The sequence below is a fragment of the Temnothorax americanus genome, unplaced genomic scaffold, assembly GCF_048541705.1.
Source record: "Temnothorax americanus isolate GAGA-0224 unplaced genomic scaffold, ASM4854170v1 Scaffold17, whole genome shotgun sequence".
NCBI lineage: Eukaryota > Metazoa > Arthropoda > Insecta > Hymenoptera > Formicidae > Temnothorax > Temnothorax americanus.
The window spans coordinates 1292231-1307186 of record NW_027509307.1 but is presented as its reverse complement, the minus strand read 5'-3'; the positions used below and the strand labels follow the sequence as shown (position 1 = coordinate 1307186).

Below are 14956 nucleotides of genomic sequence, written 5' to 3'. Positions count from 1 at the left end.
GCCCTCGCCTATAGCGGACCAGGATCGATCCCTGATCCTTCCTTTCTCGGTCACGGTAGAGCCGTTCGGGATTAGCGGGAACTTTGATTGAAATATGTTTTGCCGCCGTTTACCGTCCCGTTCAACGTCGCGGTTATATCCTGTCGACCGTTATTACGATACTTTGCTCATAATACCTTAAAAGGAAGGATCGAAGCATTCATTCGAATTAACAAAGTACAGTCGACAGTGTTTCCTTGATAAGATGGATCAATTTTGGTAACGAATGTTAGCATCAGCGGGATATAATTCAATTTCGTAGCACGGATGAATTTTAACGATTCCTTTTTTATCAAATCGTTATACAATACATAAATATTGCATCTCGTATAAATTTTTTAATAATATTTAAACGAAACCGATATCACTAAATGCAAATTCCGACTGTAATTCAAGAATTTATTATATTTTTATTGTATACATGCAGATTTTGCGGGGCATACATTGTATTAGCATAATGATACAATGCACACGATAGGTTATGCAAAATTGCAGATTACAGATGTATGTAAATTTCGCGCCATTCCGCCACGTAGAAAATCTTTTCGCGAGAATCTCTATTTTTAGATTCACGCCGCGCAACGTACGAGCGCGAGAATTTAAGAAGCCATTAAGAGTTTTACGAGCGCGATATTTCATCCTGGATAGCTCAAGGAGGTCACACTACACTTTCCTTTGGCCTATCTCCGTCATTGTAAAAAATATCATGAGCGCTATCGATAGGAACGTACATGCGCTCAATCGTCGTCGTTCTGAAAAAAAAAAAAAAAAATCTTTCGCGGCACGCGCGAGACGTTGAAGTATGGCCGCCCCCATACGCAGCACGCATCTCTATTAGAAAATTGATGCCGGTTGCCTGTAGCCATCGTCTATATCTATATAAAACGCCACGGGAAAACGAAAGACGTGAAAGTGACGGGCGCTATCGCGACTGTCGCTTCACGCATCCGCAAGTCCGTGAGCGTCTCCGCGTGGCGAGTGTCTTTGCGATAAAAGGCGACAGTTCCTCCTTCAAAAAGTAACTTCCTCGCTCGCTGGTATGTGTCAGGATTCGACTCGTCAGGCGCGCCGCCGGTTTGACGGCATCGAAAATCCATAAACGACGGGGTTTCTTCGGCATCGCAGCTCTGCCGAAAGTCGTTCCCGCGGAATCGTCGATACTTTTAGCGAGGCGAATCGGCGTCGTCTACACGTCCGTCGGACACTGCAAAATATTGTTTTGAGGAATACCCTCGGACTTACACTGCACCCTTATTGCTTCTCGCTCCGTTGGTGCGGAATACGATTGTTTTATTATACGATCTTCGTCGCGAACTTGGAAAAGTTCTGCCTTTCTCTCTCTCTCTCTCTCTCTCTCTCTCTCTCTCTCTCTCTCTCTTTCTTTTGGATCTTCTTCGTCCTCCCTCCGCTCCGCCTTCTCCCGGTTCTTGTGACTTCGATTCCATTTCGTATATCATCACCTTACTCATCCCGGTAGTTCTGAAGTTCGACGATTCCGTAGTTACGACTTTTATCCGGTAAACAACGTTGATTTTAACATGATGTCATCCCGGTTATGGACTCGAACCAGTAACTTATCCATATCGATAGAGTATTCAAGAATATGGCTGTCATATCCAAGAGATATAACGCGCGCGGCAAATTTTATATCTTTCTGCATACGATTTCGATCCGTCGCGTATTTTTTAGTTCGAAGTTTACAAAGAATCGGAGAATCAGTTAAATTAATTTTAAATAATATTAATGAGCGCAGTATATATACAAAAGAGAAATTTTTACACATTTCATTATATACAACATTAAAATTATTTAATATTTAAATATTTAATGTCAACCCAGCCAATGTGCTCTCTACAAAGAATTTTTCTTAAGTTCAATGACGTTGTCGAGCGTATCATTTCGAGATAACAAGGAGTTGAAGGATAACAGAAGCAGCTGCAATCTTGGAGGTGTGTGTCAGTCTGTTATGATACGTTCACTTATGTGTATATCGGCAAACACGTGCCCAGAAAGTCTTGGGAGAATCGCCCGGAGGTACGTCTGCCAGGAAGCTGCTAAATCGCTTCTCTACGATCCATTTGGAGTCGAACAGTCGCATTATCGTTTTTGCCCGTAGGCTGTTTGCGAGTCCAAAAAGACTTAAAATTTCCACGGATTCGGCGCGGCGCATGAAATTCAAGATAGGGGAGGGCTCGTTGAAAGACGATAATTGCATCGACGTTACATCCAGTCACTTTGAATAATTACGGATTTCTTTACATTTTTTATGCATCCGTCTTTTATTTTTCGTTCACCGATAGAACATATCTCTTAGCGATTTATCACGGCTTTTGCCGTCTCTTTAAGACGCATCAATAACTGTTGGAAACAGAATCCGTAACTCAATAATATCGCACGAAAATACGTTTTTATCGTTTCAAGAGATAGTCTCCTACTCTCCGCGATTTGCCCGAGACTGCGCCGTAACGAGCGACGTCCTGAAATGCCCCGGTGAAAAATTGAATTCTCGGAAGTTGCGTTTTCGCATGAATAAAACACGGGCAGAACGGCATCGTCACGACCCGATCGTCACCGTCATCATCCTTTCGGCGGCGTGCGGCAGTTAGCCATGACGAGCGGCAGTCTTCGTTTTTGCGGGCGCGCGCCATGCGGCGAAACAAATTGTCCGCCTTCGTCTTCGTCGATGGAAGATGAAAAACGAGATTCCCCGATCGGACGCGCGAGACAGAAACGAGCCCCTGTGCCATTTTTCTGCACGGCGTAGCGCCTTCGCGCGTCCGAGCAAAAACCGAAATAATCGCTCCGTGGACTCGCGCGCGCGAGGACTTGGACGGGGCTCTCTCTTCATTTTTCGTACGAGTGCTCGCTAGGGGGTCGATGGAAATAGCCACCCTCCGTGCCACTGGATACCCGCTTTTTGCCGCGCATTTCTGTTCCTTTTTCCTCCTCTTCTTCTTTCGGCCTCTATCACGTCTTGCCAAATCGGCGAATTATTCCGCTGCCGATTAACCTCCCGCGTGAATTAATTGCCGGTTTCTTCGAACGTGCACAGTAACCCTCATGAATCTTGGTATAAACGAGAGACGCGGTCGTTCCCCCCGCGTACGTTTCATAATGGCGAAAGGTTTCGGCGATAATATTTCTTGGTTCTAAAGTAAGATCTTTTGAAATGTTTTTCATTTTATATTCCGCGCATTTTTATGAGAGAATATCGAAAATACCACACTTGTACTTTTTTTCTTTTCTCGATAAATAAAATTTTACACGTTATGCTTTTTTACGCCATTAAACATAGCAGTTTGATTTATGTATGAGAAGGAAAGATAAAATACGAAATGAAGTGAGAGACGCAATTTTAATTATCTATTAAATTTGTTCATTTATCCGCGCTAACAAAGTACGAACGTCTGTTAGAACTGAAAAAGGGTACTATGTAATCCGCAAATCGGTGTTATTCAAACAAATTTTCTAATTATAGACCCCACTCTTGAAATTAAACAAACAATTCCAACAGTTTCATCCGAATGGATATTAAACGTTGTTGGCAAACAAACCTGATGGGCGCGCACGCTCGCTAATTATAACAAATAGTTACCGGCAAAAAATAATTTGCGCCTTATCGGATTCGTGTAACGGGCGCGCTCCGTTGGGACGTAACGACAGGCAAATGAGCTTCGCCCACCCGCTGAACATCGACTTCGACTTCCGCGAGTCACTCCGACGTAGGCATACCCGTCGACTCGACGATTCCGTCGACGTGGCGTATCTGCTTATTCACCGGGCGCGTAATGGGGCGGATCTTTCCCTCCGCGTGACGAACAAAGCGAGAAGCGAAGAAACGAATTGGCAACCCACCGCCGCCCGAGAGGACGGCGGGGGTGTGGGTTAGGGGGTTCCGGTAACTAAGAAGATGGAGGACTTACGGAGAGGGTGCGCTTGGAGGCCGAGACACAGAGAGAAGAAAGAAGGGGTGGCTTTCGTGGGGCGGCAGGAAGAGGGAGATCGAAGTCACTGCTGGCGGTTACGGCGGCGGTGGCACGACGATCGTCGTACTATCTCCGGTGAACAAAGGGTGGGTAACCCCCTCGGCGTACCGGAAGCAGGGCGCAGGAGGGAGCGGAAGACACCCTGAGACCCCGACTTCCGGTTACTGCCTTTCATATCCAGTAGTTCCTCTGTCGCGCAGCCTATGACACGAAGGAATCTCTGCTGCGTATACACGGAATTGGCGACGCGTGTGCGTGCGCGTTACGTACGCGTGTACATATAACGAGACGCTTACCACATATCTAGAACTAATAACTCGGGGTTGGAAATTGGTTGAAGGCTTCGCGTTGCTCCGAAATATCTTCTCATTTAGACCTCCTCTTCGTGTCTCCTTCTTCTACCATACCGTCGCCGTGTCCCTTCTCGATTACGCATCTTAGATACCATGTTTGCAGTGACTCTGAAAGGAGAACAGAATCGTTCAAATGTAAACGCGAGGGGAGCTTTTGCGGCTATGATGGAAGCTTTATTCTCAAATATCATATAATATATATATATATATATATATATATATATAACATTTTATTTAAACATTTGTTTATCATTATCGCTATCATTAATATAAGCGTTTCTCCTAATTAAACTTCTGTGCCGGCAAATATTTAAAATTAATATCTAGTCTTTTTTACAAAGCAATAGCGACAGTGACGTGGGTGGGATCTAACAGAACATCATTCACAGCAATCGTCGTTATTCGAGCAATATCTGGTAAGCCGTGATCGATCGCGATAGCCGTAAGCTATGCCGGTCAAACTCATCGGTCCGCGAAAACCCGCCTCATTGGCCGATCCTGTCGCCCGAGGCTGCGTTGTATTGCCACTCTGTCGCTGTCTCGTAAAACCAGCTCTTATGTTAGACGAGAAATTTTAAATTATCAATTCGCCAAACGGCTATGTTTAAGTTATGGTAAATGCGCCGAACTTTCGATAAACAATTAGTTTCGGATATTATATATCAGTTTTCACGCTCCGTCTCGAATAACTTGTGTAACAACAAGATTTGTGATACATCTTAAAGCGTGGTAGTGTTCTGAAAACCGCTAATTTTCTTGCCAATACTATTAAAGTATAAATATAAACTGAAGAAACACGATGTTATATGCATGTCTATCTTTCTCTCTTGTACTCCTTTCTTCAAGGTAGTTACTTTTATTAATTATTCGAGAAAAAAACGAGTTTTCGACGAAACGGAATGTTCACGCGTGCATTTATGGTAGCGAAATAAATTCGTCTGTGCCAAGGAAAATTCTCCTCATTGGACAAACCACTCGCCATTGGGTACTCGCCGTTATATCGGTACTTTGTCACGGTCCTCATAAAACTACCTAAGCTCTCAGACAACGGGGTTAACTTATTTACAAGACGGCGCGGTTATAGTCGTGTAAACACGTCCGTCGTATTTACAGGACCATAACATGATACGGAGACTCGTGTCGCGACACGTTCGCGAGAGTCCATATCTTATGGATGTGAGCGTACGTGTGCATCGTAATAGCGGCACAATACAGAAAGACAGCCGTAAAGAACGGTTTTTCAAATGGCCGCGTATGACCGACGGCGGTTTACTGGCTATCGACACTTCGCCGCGTATATCGGCGCTTGCAACCAACCGTTTGCTAGATTAGATATTGCAATGATACATATATTACGATAACACATTGGTATCGTCGTTTCTACGCTTTATGACGTTTTAACATTTCTATTTTTCGCTTTTAATCATATTTCCATGTGACAATTGCGAAACTGCATCTTCTGAACTTATACGACTTCTAATAGAGTCATAAATGATTATAAAACTTCAGAAATTATATGATTTTAAGTTTTAAATCTTCCTATATTTATTATTGGAAACTATATATTATTTACGTTAATTTTTCTATGATATTTATAACGATAGTCACTATACCATAAGATTCGAATCTATGTATAATACCACCGAAATTGCTGACAAATTATCGCACGCATTTCTCTCAAATAATCCGATTGAACTTGTAAAATTTTTCTCGCGACTGTCGTTACTTTAAATATGCTTAATAAACGTAACGAATCAACACTTTATAGATTAACGTCAATACCGCTGCAATTGAAGCAGTATTTTCTATTCTCTCGGAGAAGTGTAATAAAACATGGACAAGAAGCAAATCCTTCCTTTTTTTTTTACTCCCAGCAGTATTTCCCGCAAGAGCTCGTATGTAACTATGTACTATAATAGCAATGTATAGTATGTCCCGTAAAAGACACGACGGAACGTCGGTAGGTGCCCATTAGGGATGGTCGTTTCTGCCTCGAAGGACGGCGGTCGCAAAATCAATTACGTCAGAAGCTCGTGGACCCCGGAGGTGGCCTCTGCTATAACGTGGTGGAAAGATCAGAAGTCGACGACGGGGTCGAAAGTGCAGGCGGAGTCTTCCTTGTAGAGGAATAGACCAAAGTCAATAACTCACCCGGCTTCATCGAGAAACAAAGTGAGCGCAGGCTAACTTCTCCCTTTCGCGCATCGCGGAAAAGGAATTTTCGTTTCAATAGCTAACGTGAAACTCATTATAAAATTTAGATTAAACATTAATTTTTGTCCAATTATCGCAGGGCACGCTCGCTTATTTTGAGAACGTTAAATCTATAATATACATTTAATCCCCTATATATGAGAGAAAAGCAATTTTAAAAATATTTTTCAAAACTGTTGAAGAATTTAATGAAAAACTGTACAGTTTATAAAATATGCTAAAAATGAATAACTTCAATTCTAATTTTAATGAATAATTTTTAATTCAAATTTTGAATATATTTACATACAAAACACATTTTGATTCTACTACGTTATACACTGGCGATCGATTCAGGTACATCCGCAACGAAAGAAGGGTTAATACAAGCAGAATAAAAGAATACATCGTGAGATAAGATACGATAGAGCCCAGTTTCATAAAATCCTGGTTATCCGCAAGAACCGTTGAACGAAGACCGACACGGTATTGATCCTCGGTACGTTTCACGATGATGTGAAATTCGCGAACTTAGCGAAGCACGAACAAGAAGTACGTAGTACGGGGAACAGGATACCGAACTATGCAGCAAGTAGTTGCTTAGTGACGCGTGATTCATAGTCCTAGTCAAGCAGTTCAACGTTAGCTTTGGATGCGATTATCTATAAAGGCAGATCATGGATGATTGATAGTTCGATGCGGTGCAACTTGCATCAGAAATAAAATTGAAGTATTGAAATATTTAAATCGCAAATTGTTTGTAAAACCAAAAGAAGACAAATACAGATAGCAACATATTACGTGCATTGCCATAAAAACTTCAAGTTTATCGGGGAATAAAGTTGTTTCCTGATTTTATATATTACCATATAATATAAATATCTTTTTAGAAATATTTAAATATATTCAAAGTGTGAATAAAGTTGTCTCCTGATTTTACATTACAATATAATATAAAAGTCTTTTTCGGCATATTTAAATATATTTAAAGTTTATTGAATACGTGCGGAGAACGGAGACATTTTAAGGATGTCATTTCGCTGATATAAATCATCTAAAAACAGACGTGAATACGATTATGATTTCCGGTAAGTTGACATAAGCAAACGCACGTGGCAGAAGATCCGCGGGAGCGGCGTCGTTAATGCAGTTGCCAAAGCGGTTTCCTCGGACATTTTCAAGCTATCTTTGAGTCGTCTTTAAAACCTCACCTTTGATGAGCCGCCACCGACATCGTAGTTGCAGAGCAAGGCTGCTGGCTTTAATAAGAGCCTGGCAAGCGCCGCCACAAAGGGCCACATGCCACAGGAAATTTCTATGTCTCGAAGATAGAGCGGTCGGGAGTAGGAGGGTAGCTCGCTAGATACGCGTTTTCGTACATATCCCTTTCCTTCTCTCCCTTCTCTCTTTCTATTCTCCCCTTTGTTCTCTCTGTCCATCTCTGCCCAGCCTTCTTTTTTCCGACTGCTTTAAATGCAAATAACACAATTACTGAGGGAGAGTGTGCGACAGGTGCGCTTCTTCGACAGAGCGCATAATTCATGTCCAACCGCAGAGGGGGATACAAAATAGGATTACGGAATTAACTCTGGATTCGTTTGATTTGATGTCGGATGAGCTATTAATCGGAAGGATTGCTGCGATCGGTTTGTCACGTCGCGCGTAGGGTAACACGAAAGGATAGGGAAATTAAAAGTGTCCCTGAAATGTCCATTAGTGGCCATGAAAAAACGTAGCATTGATCACTCCTCCTATTGTAACATGTGGTAATTCTGTATCTATTAACATTTAGGCTTTGTCTCGCTTCGTTTTTGTACACTGCATCGATCTATTTCGAAATCAATAGGAAATCTGACAGTGAGCTAGCTGACGAGACGAGAGCGCCAAAAGAGTATGAAATATAATAATTGCCGAACGTCTTCGAAGGCGCGTTTTAACAATTATCTCGTCCTAAATGAGGCAGCCCTGTGACGCATTCCATCCCCGACTTTCTTTCAGCCTCCGGGGGTAGAGACTTTGCCTTGAAATTCCTCGCGAGCTTCCCGCTCCGCCACCTTTGTACGCAATACCTACTCGCCCTTTTTCACCGTCACGCGCCTCCCTCCGTCGGCGTCGTACGGCTCGCCCTCCCTTATTTTCCTATCGTCCTCGCCATTCTTGTTCCCTCTTTGTCGCCTACCATAGCTGTTTCCTGCGGATCACCCTTCGTTCACGCGGCACTCTCACCCTCGCCGCAAAGGGCATCGTAGGACGAAAACGAGCAGCGTCCAGCAAATTGATATTAAATGCCAAGGTTGGTCACCTTGTATATTTCTTTATTAACTTCGCGGAATGGGCTATCCGACTCCCTCATCGCATCCACGCGTTCCTTATAAAAGGACGCACCTCGCACCCATCTTCCTTTGTTTCGTCACCAGGTCGAGCTTTTTTTTCAACTCATACTCTTGCATCGGAAACGTACCACGAGGACCACCAATTCCTAACGTCGCATTTGAACGATCGAGAAGAAAACGACAGAGATCTTTTACTTTCGCTCGCGGCACGATGAACGCTGAAAACGGATGATCGTACTTATTCGAAGATTGATGAAGAGCGCGCGTGTTGTGAAAGGACCTGTAATTGAAAAAAATTGCTGCGAGGGACGATTCCCGCGTTATCGAGGCCCGGCTTAACGGTTTCCAGCCACGGAGGGGCAAAAAAATGTGAGTCAATTCTTACAGAGAAATTCCCAGGGCTGTCGCCGCGGGTTCAGAAGACACGCGTAAAAGACAGATGACGAATAAGAGACGACGGAGAGAGAGAAAGAGCGCGGGAGATGTCTTGGTTAATTAACGGCCACGTGCGTCTCATTAACGGACTTGCAACCACAAATCACGGCATGGAAACGCGCGGCTACAAGCATAAATACCAATTATGCGTAACTCGCACGGCTCACCGGCCCGGAGCGACGGAGGGTGCGTGAAGGGCTCCCCGAAACGGGACTCAACCAAGCATAATTGTAATGCATATAGGCCACCGAGGGGTAACTTGGGATTAAAACTTCTTTCTCGAAATTAATCCAAGAACTCTTACACCGAACATTATCACCATCATCGTTGCCGCTATCATCATCATCATCATCATCATCTTTATCATCGTTTTTTAAACAACGGTAAATCATACACAGACCGCTTTTATTTATTTTATTCATCAAGGAAATTTACCTTGCGGAGGAGTAGACGACACACGCGTCGTAATTCATTTCGCAGGATCGTTTAGCCGCCAAGTAAATCATGTTCACCTCGCACGGACGTTCCATTTTTATAAAATATCGATGCGAGGAGGCTCACGTTCGTACGCGCCTTTATATCCAAAGTGATCGTTCGCCGGGGCTTAAAAGCGTTCGATGGACGCGCAAGTACAGCGCGAAAGTACCGTGCTTAAGCGGAATCGATCTCTGGGCTGGCCCAACGATAATTTCCGGGTTGTATAAATTAATTACCCTCGCCACCAACCACCAAGCACCCCTCCTACCTCATGTACCCCACCTCTATCTCTCTTTCTCTCTCTGTCTCTGTCTCTCTGTCTCTCTCTTTTTTCACTTTGCGAGCTGCACCGTAAATTACCCGGTGCATTATGGAGCACGATTTATTAATACAATTTGCCTCCACGTAAAAGGTACCGGGCGCCAATTACCGTGCCACGTTCTTGACGCCGGGGCTACTGCGACGTGGCTGCAACACGTTACAACGTAAACCGCACATGCACCATGCGGGACGGAGAACGGGGAACACGTGCGGCTTGGCTGTCTGAAGTTTTGCGGACTGTATACGCCTGCTGTCTCGTTTTAATACATAAGTATTCCTCTCATCTTGCGGCGACGTGGACAAGGAAATCTCGAAACAAAATTATTTAGGAGCAAATAAAATTACGCATCCGCCGGGGCATTTACGCGACGCTCTTTACCTACCAGCTGGGGTCAGGTGTTGTCGGAACTTTTTTAATCCCACTTACGCCGGAGAGAATATCGTAAAGGAAATTGTGATAAATCCGAAGGTACGCGACCGTTTTATCTTCGTTTCTAAATACCGGATGGCAAGTTGACCCGTTTTTAGAATTAAAACTTTTGAATAGCATGCTCAATTTATTCAGTACCTAAATTAATAAATCCTCAACTGCTCCGGTCAAGTCATTATATGAATCAGGTCATGGACACCGTGGTTAGAGGCGGTTAGAAGCAGGTTAAATAGCGTAAATTATATTAGCAAGCGTATTAGCAAGTTTTTTTTGTAACAAAGACGACAATGCGCCTTACTATTCTTGTTTCTGAAGCCATTTCAGTGCAGCTTTCACGTCGCGACCGTCGCATCCAGTTGCATTATATTAGACACGAGCTTGGTAGGCTCCACACACGGTATATTTGCAGATACGTACACGCGCGTTTATTCAAGTTTTAATACGGCAAAGTAATAAACTCGAAATACAAGGAAGGCATTAGCCTCCTTTGCGAGCACTTTGCAGCTCCCATTACCGAAGTTTCACCTAGTGATTAAACCTCAAGCAAGTCACTCAGAAGCTTTTCGACGTTAACTTAGCTTCCCGTTGCTATTCAAGATTTCAAGCAATTTCACCCGGGCTGCATTGTCACCGCCTCGTCTCGTCTTTTGCACTCTTGGCGCCACGAATTGTTCCGCTCCGCTTAGGAAAGAGTACGCGTCGCGCGCGCGCCCTCGCCTCGCCTCGCCTCGCCTCGCCTCGCCTCGGTTTAGGTGCTAAAACATGGCAGGGCTCCGACAGAATTTTCGCAACCGTCCTGACAGGAAACAATTTCGTCGTCTTGATTTTCTATCGTCCCCCTTTGCGACGCGCTGATTCGCGAAAACACACATAGCGTGCAAGCAAGCAAGCAAGCACGGTGATTCGCGCTCGATTTCACGCCGAAAACTTGATGACGTGGAAACCTGGAATGGCAACTGTGCTGTTTACTGATTTCAGTATAAATAACATTTAAATTACTCGCACGATTGAATTTAATATTGATCATTGCGCTAGAAGTCTGTCAGAACGAGCAATTACTCAATATGTATTTTATTCCTTGAACTTTTAACATCTGCTTATGAATAACTTTTACATAAATATTTATCATTACATTTTATTAAGTCGTACATAATTTAAGTTAGATTTTCTTTTGTAATTTTACAAAATACACAATTTAAAAAATTCTTATAATAAGTTGCTTTTTTTTAAATCTATGCCAGTCTTATTGAAAGTCGCTAATAATTTTTTCATGTTATTAGGTATTCGTTTTAATTCGATCCTCCCGCGACGTCGAGGCTCGTTTAAGCTTTTCAGGGGAACCGCGCGCGAGGGACCGACGGCTGTCGGAAACTCAAACATAATTAATATCGCAATACTCGCTATCCCGCCCAAGGAAAAGCCAATATTATGTACTCACGGTACGCTAAGGAAAAGAATGAATACGAAGGGTGCAGCGTAGGATAATATAGGGGCCACCTAATACACCACTAGATATTCGGTAACTTGGCATGAATGGAGTCATAATATAAGTAGGTACCAAAGGCGTCTCCGAAGGAACGTATCCTTCGAGGGACGATCGGCAATGGGGGGAAAACCACTGCCTCGGGGTTTCCCCGGAGACTATGTGCAGGGGATTCTTTATTTAATATCCCCAGGCTGTGTGTGTGTGTGTGTGGGGGGGGGGGTGTCAAGGAATATGTATTACCGGACCGTCGTCGCTTCGGCACTTATTCGCCTTCTTCGCCTCGTTACTCCCGCCAAGCTCAACAATGTGCGTGCACTCTCGCTACATCTAAAATTGCCAATTATCATAATCGAGAAACCTACGTGACGGAGGCACACATTTCGTAAAAATTATGCAAAGTTTATTTTATCTTATATATGCATGCGTCTGAAATATTTAATTTTTATAAATGAAACGCTACAACGTTACACGTAAGACGATAATTTAATTACGCTGAAGCTATACGAGATCTTCTTCGTAATAGAATAACATTCTCCATAATGGAAGATGTTCCCGTCATGGTGTGACGCATCTAGTGAAAAAGTTCAATGTATTTCTAGCACGTTCTTGGAAACACTCATATGATGAACTTACTTCGAACTTGCGAACTTTTCGTGAAAAACTAGCATGCAGTAGCGCGCTCTTTCTCCTCCTTGACGCTCATCGCTACGTGGAGAAACTCTCTTAGTTCGCGGAAGTTTTCGAGGAGGTACTGTCTACAGTTTTTCAATGTCTCTTCAGCTGCAAGTTGGGATTGGAGCCGCGACGAATTACAACGCGATAATATAAACATGAAAAATCACAGTTAGCAGGATAGCCGCGTGAGATGCACATTTAAGATGCGTCATCTTCGCGGTCGAACGTAATCATTTTCGAAGAAATTGCACGTTTTGCTGGGATAAGGCCACCAGCATTGCGTCTCCATAAGTAACGTAATCTTATTCTCCCTGAAATCAAACGATACGTTTCCGGGCGCACCGTCATATTTCACGATCAGCCGCACAGTTGCTCTTTCATCCTTCCCTTGGCGAAAGCATTTTACGCCCGTTTGATCTCGCCCAGTTACATAATGGCGGAGAGCTACGCGTATAGGTATAGTCAGTATCATATAACGTTACATACCCTTCGAGATTATACTCAAGCTTTTATGCGAAAACATCACAGACTTAATTAACCGCACGCTGATACGCTTTACCGCTCGAGTTGTCTTTTTGATTTCCCATCGACTTATATCGATAATACTGATCGTCACGCTGTGCTCAGCTTGGGATTAATTACGTGAAATGTTTATACCTAAACATTGAAGCTTAACATTTCCGATTAATAACACTTTATTAGAAAAGATAACATATTTTACTTGCTATAGAAATATTGGAGAGACAATCGCACGACTGAAGCGTGATAACTTGTGATATTTCAGATATTTGTATCATGTTTTTCATATCACGTATTACGTTACGGAAAAAAGACGCGGCGTAATAATCTTTTTAGGTAAATTCTTATGCTTAGGTTGTATCAGTATATAAGAGAATATACGGTTTTACGTTATCAGAGAAGTTTCGAAAAATGCAAAAATGTGGACAAATATCCGCGGCGCAACAGAATCCAGTATTTACTGGATCCGGACGATATTTGCTGGTGATGGAGACACACGAAATTGTAGGGGACACCCTCTATGTATCGCAGGAGTGCAATATCCACTCTCAGTTTCTCCCATATACTTACTCTCGTTTATATACGCGTAGCTTACATACAAGACGGAACGAAACCCGAGTAAAATCACCTGACGCGTGTAATGCGTTTTTTATTAAAGTCTCAACTCTCTCTTTTTCTCTCTCTCTCTCTCTCTCTCTCTCTCTCTCTCTCTTTCTTTCTCTTTTTCTCTCTCTCTCTCTGTCGCGCCTCGGGCGTATAGTCGTACTCGATGTTAAATACTTACGATGATACGGAGAAATGCCGACATATTTAGAAATTTAAGTTTATATATCAATGGTAAATGATAATAATTATTAATGACTATGTTTTCATTTGTGTTTCAGGTAAGTCCCAATGATTTTCACATTAAGCGAGTTCAACGACAGTTAAGGTAAACATTTAAAACATTATTATTTACCGAGACAATGATTTACGATCGCGACAAACATTTTTTAGCAATCGGATCTATCTCACCTTTTATCTTGCAATATTCTCGCCGATCATTTTCATCAATCATTTCTATATTAATTGCTGAAAAACGAAATAAACATTGCATTTTTTTCACGATTTTTGCTGTTATGCGCTGGCCAGCGGTTCGTGCGCGCGGTAGCGATCCTTTTAACTTTATTAAGTCAACAACAATATACCAATTGCGCTTGCGTTACATGCATGACCACTTGCAATCATTGTTTGCTCTCGAATCCAATTTTTCGTGCGCAAACCATTTTGGCGCAACTGAAAAAAAAAACTGACAAACCTCAGTCAGCAGCGGTTTTCATTGATACACACGCGAGCTTGGATCTCCGGTGCAGCGCCGCGCGGTAATTACCTCTTCGGCTGTGTACGTTTTTCGCCATAGGCGACTCGCGTATGATCTCGTGCTCATTAGGAGACGTAAAACGATCGCGCTCGGCGGAACGGCGCGTGATGCACTTGCTTCCGCGCGGCTGATGCACGCGCTCGTCCGTTTCTCGCTCTCTCGAAGTGTCAACCGACCGGTCGTGGCGTCACGGCGGAACGAGAGACGCAGCTTTGCCATTAGCCGACACCCGTCGCGTCGCACCGCGCGGACCGCGCCGCGCGCGGAACAGCAACACGCAGTGTCGCTGCACCACGCTAATTGGCAAACATCGGCCCGCGGCTAGCTTATCGCCGATCGGCCGACGATT

At 43.4% G+C, this 14956-nt stretch overlaps 1 protein-coding gene and 1 long non-coding RNA gene across 7 annotated transcripts in view; one reads left to right on the top strand and one right to left on the bottom strand.

Moving 5' to 3' along the window:
* LOC143895942 (uncharacterized) overlaps positions 1-14956 on the bottom strand; it is a 321026-nt gene that overhangs the window by 62766 nt on the left and 243304 nt on the right. For 3 of the 5 annotated variants that reach the window (XR_013256502.1, XR_013256503.1, XR_013256504.1), the window contains 2 exons: positions 4322-4486; positions 1370-4226 (listed from right to left, as the gene is read on the bottom strand). This is a non-coding gene — a long non-coding RNA (uncharacterized LOC143895942). Of the gene's footprint in view, positions 1-1369; positions 4227-4321; positions 4487-14956 lie in introns of those variants that run through there. The other 2 variants (XR_013256505.1, XR_013256506.1) reach the window with 1 other exon arrangement.
* The window catches only part of Sli (slit guidance ligand), a 322647-nt gene that overhangs the window by 72688 nt on the left and 235003 nt on the right, over positions 1-14956 (top strand). The window lies entirely within an intron of this gene.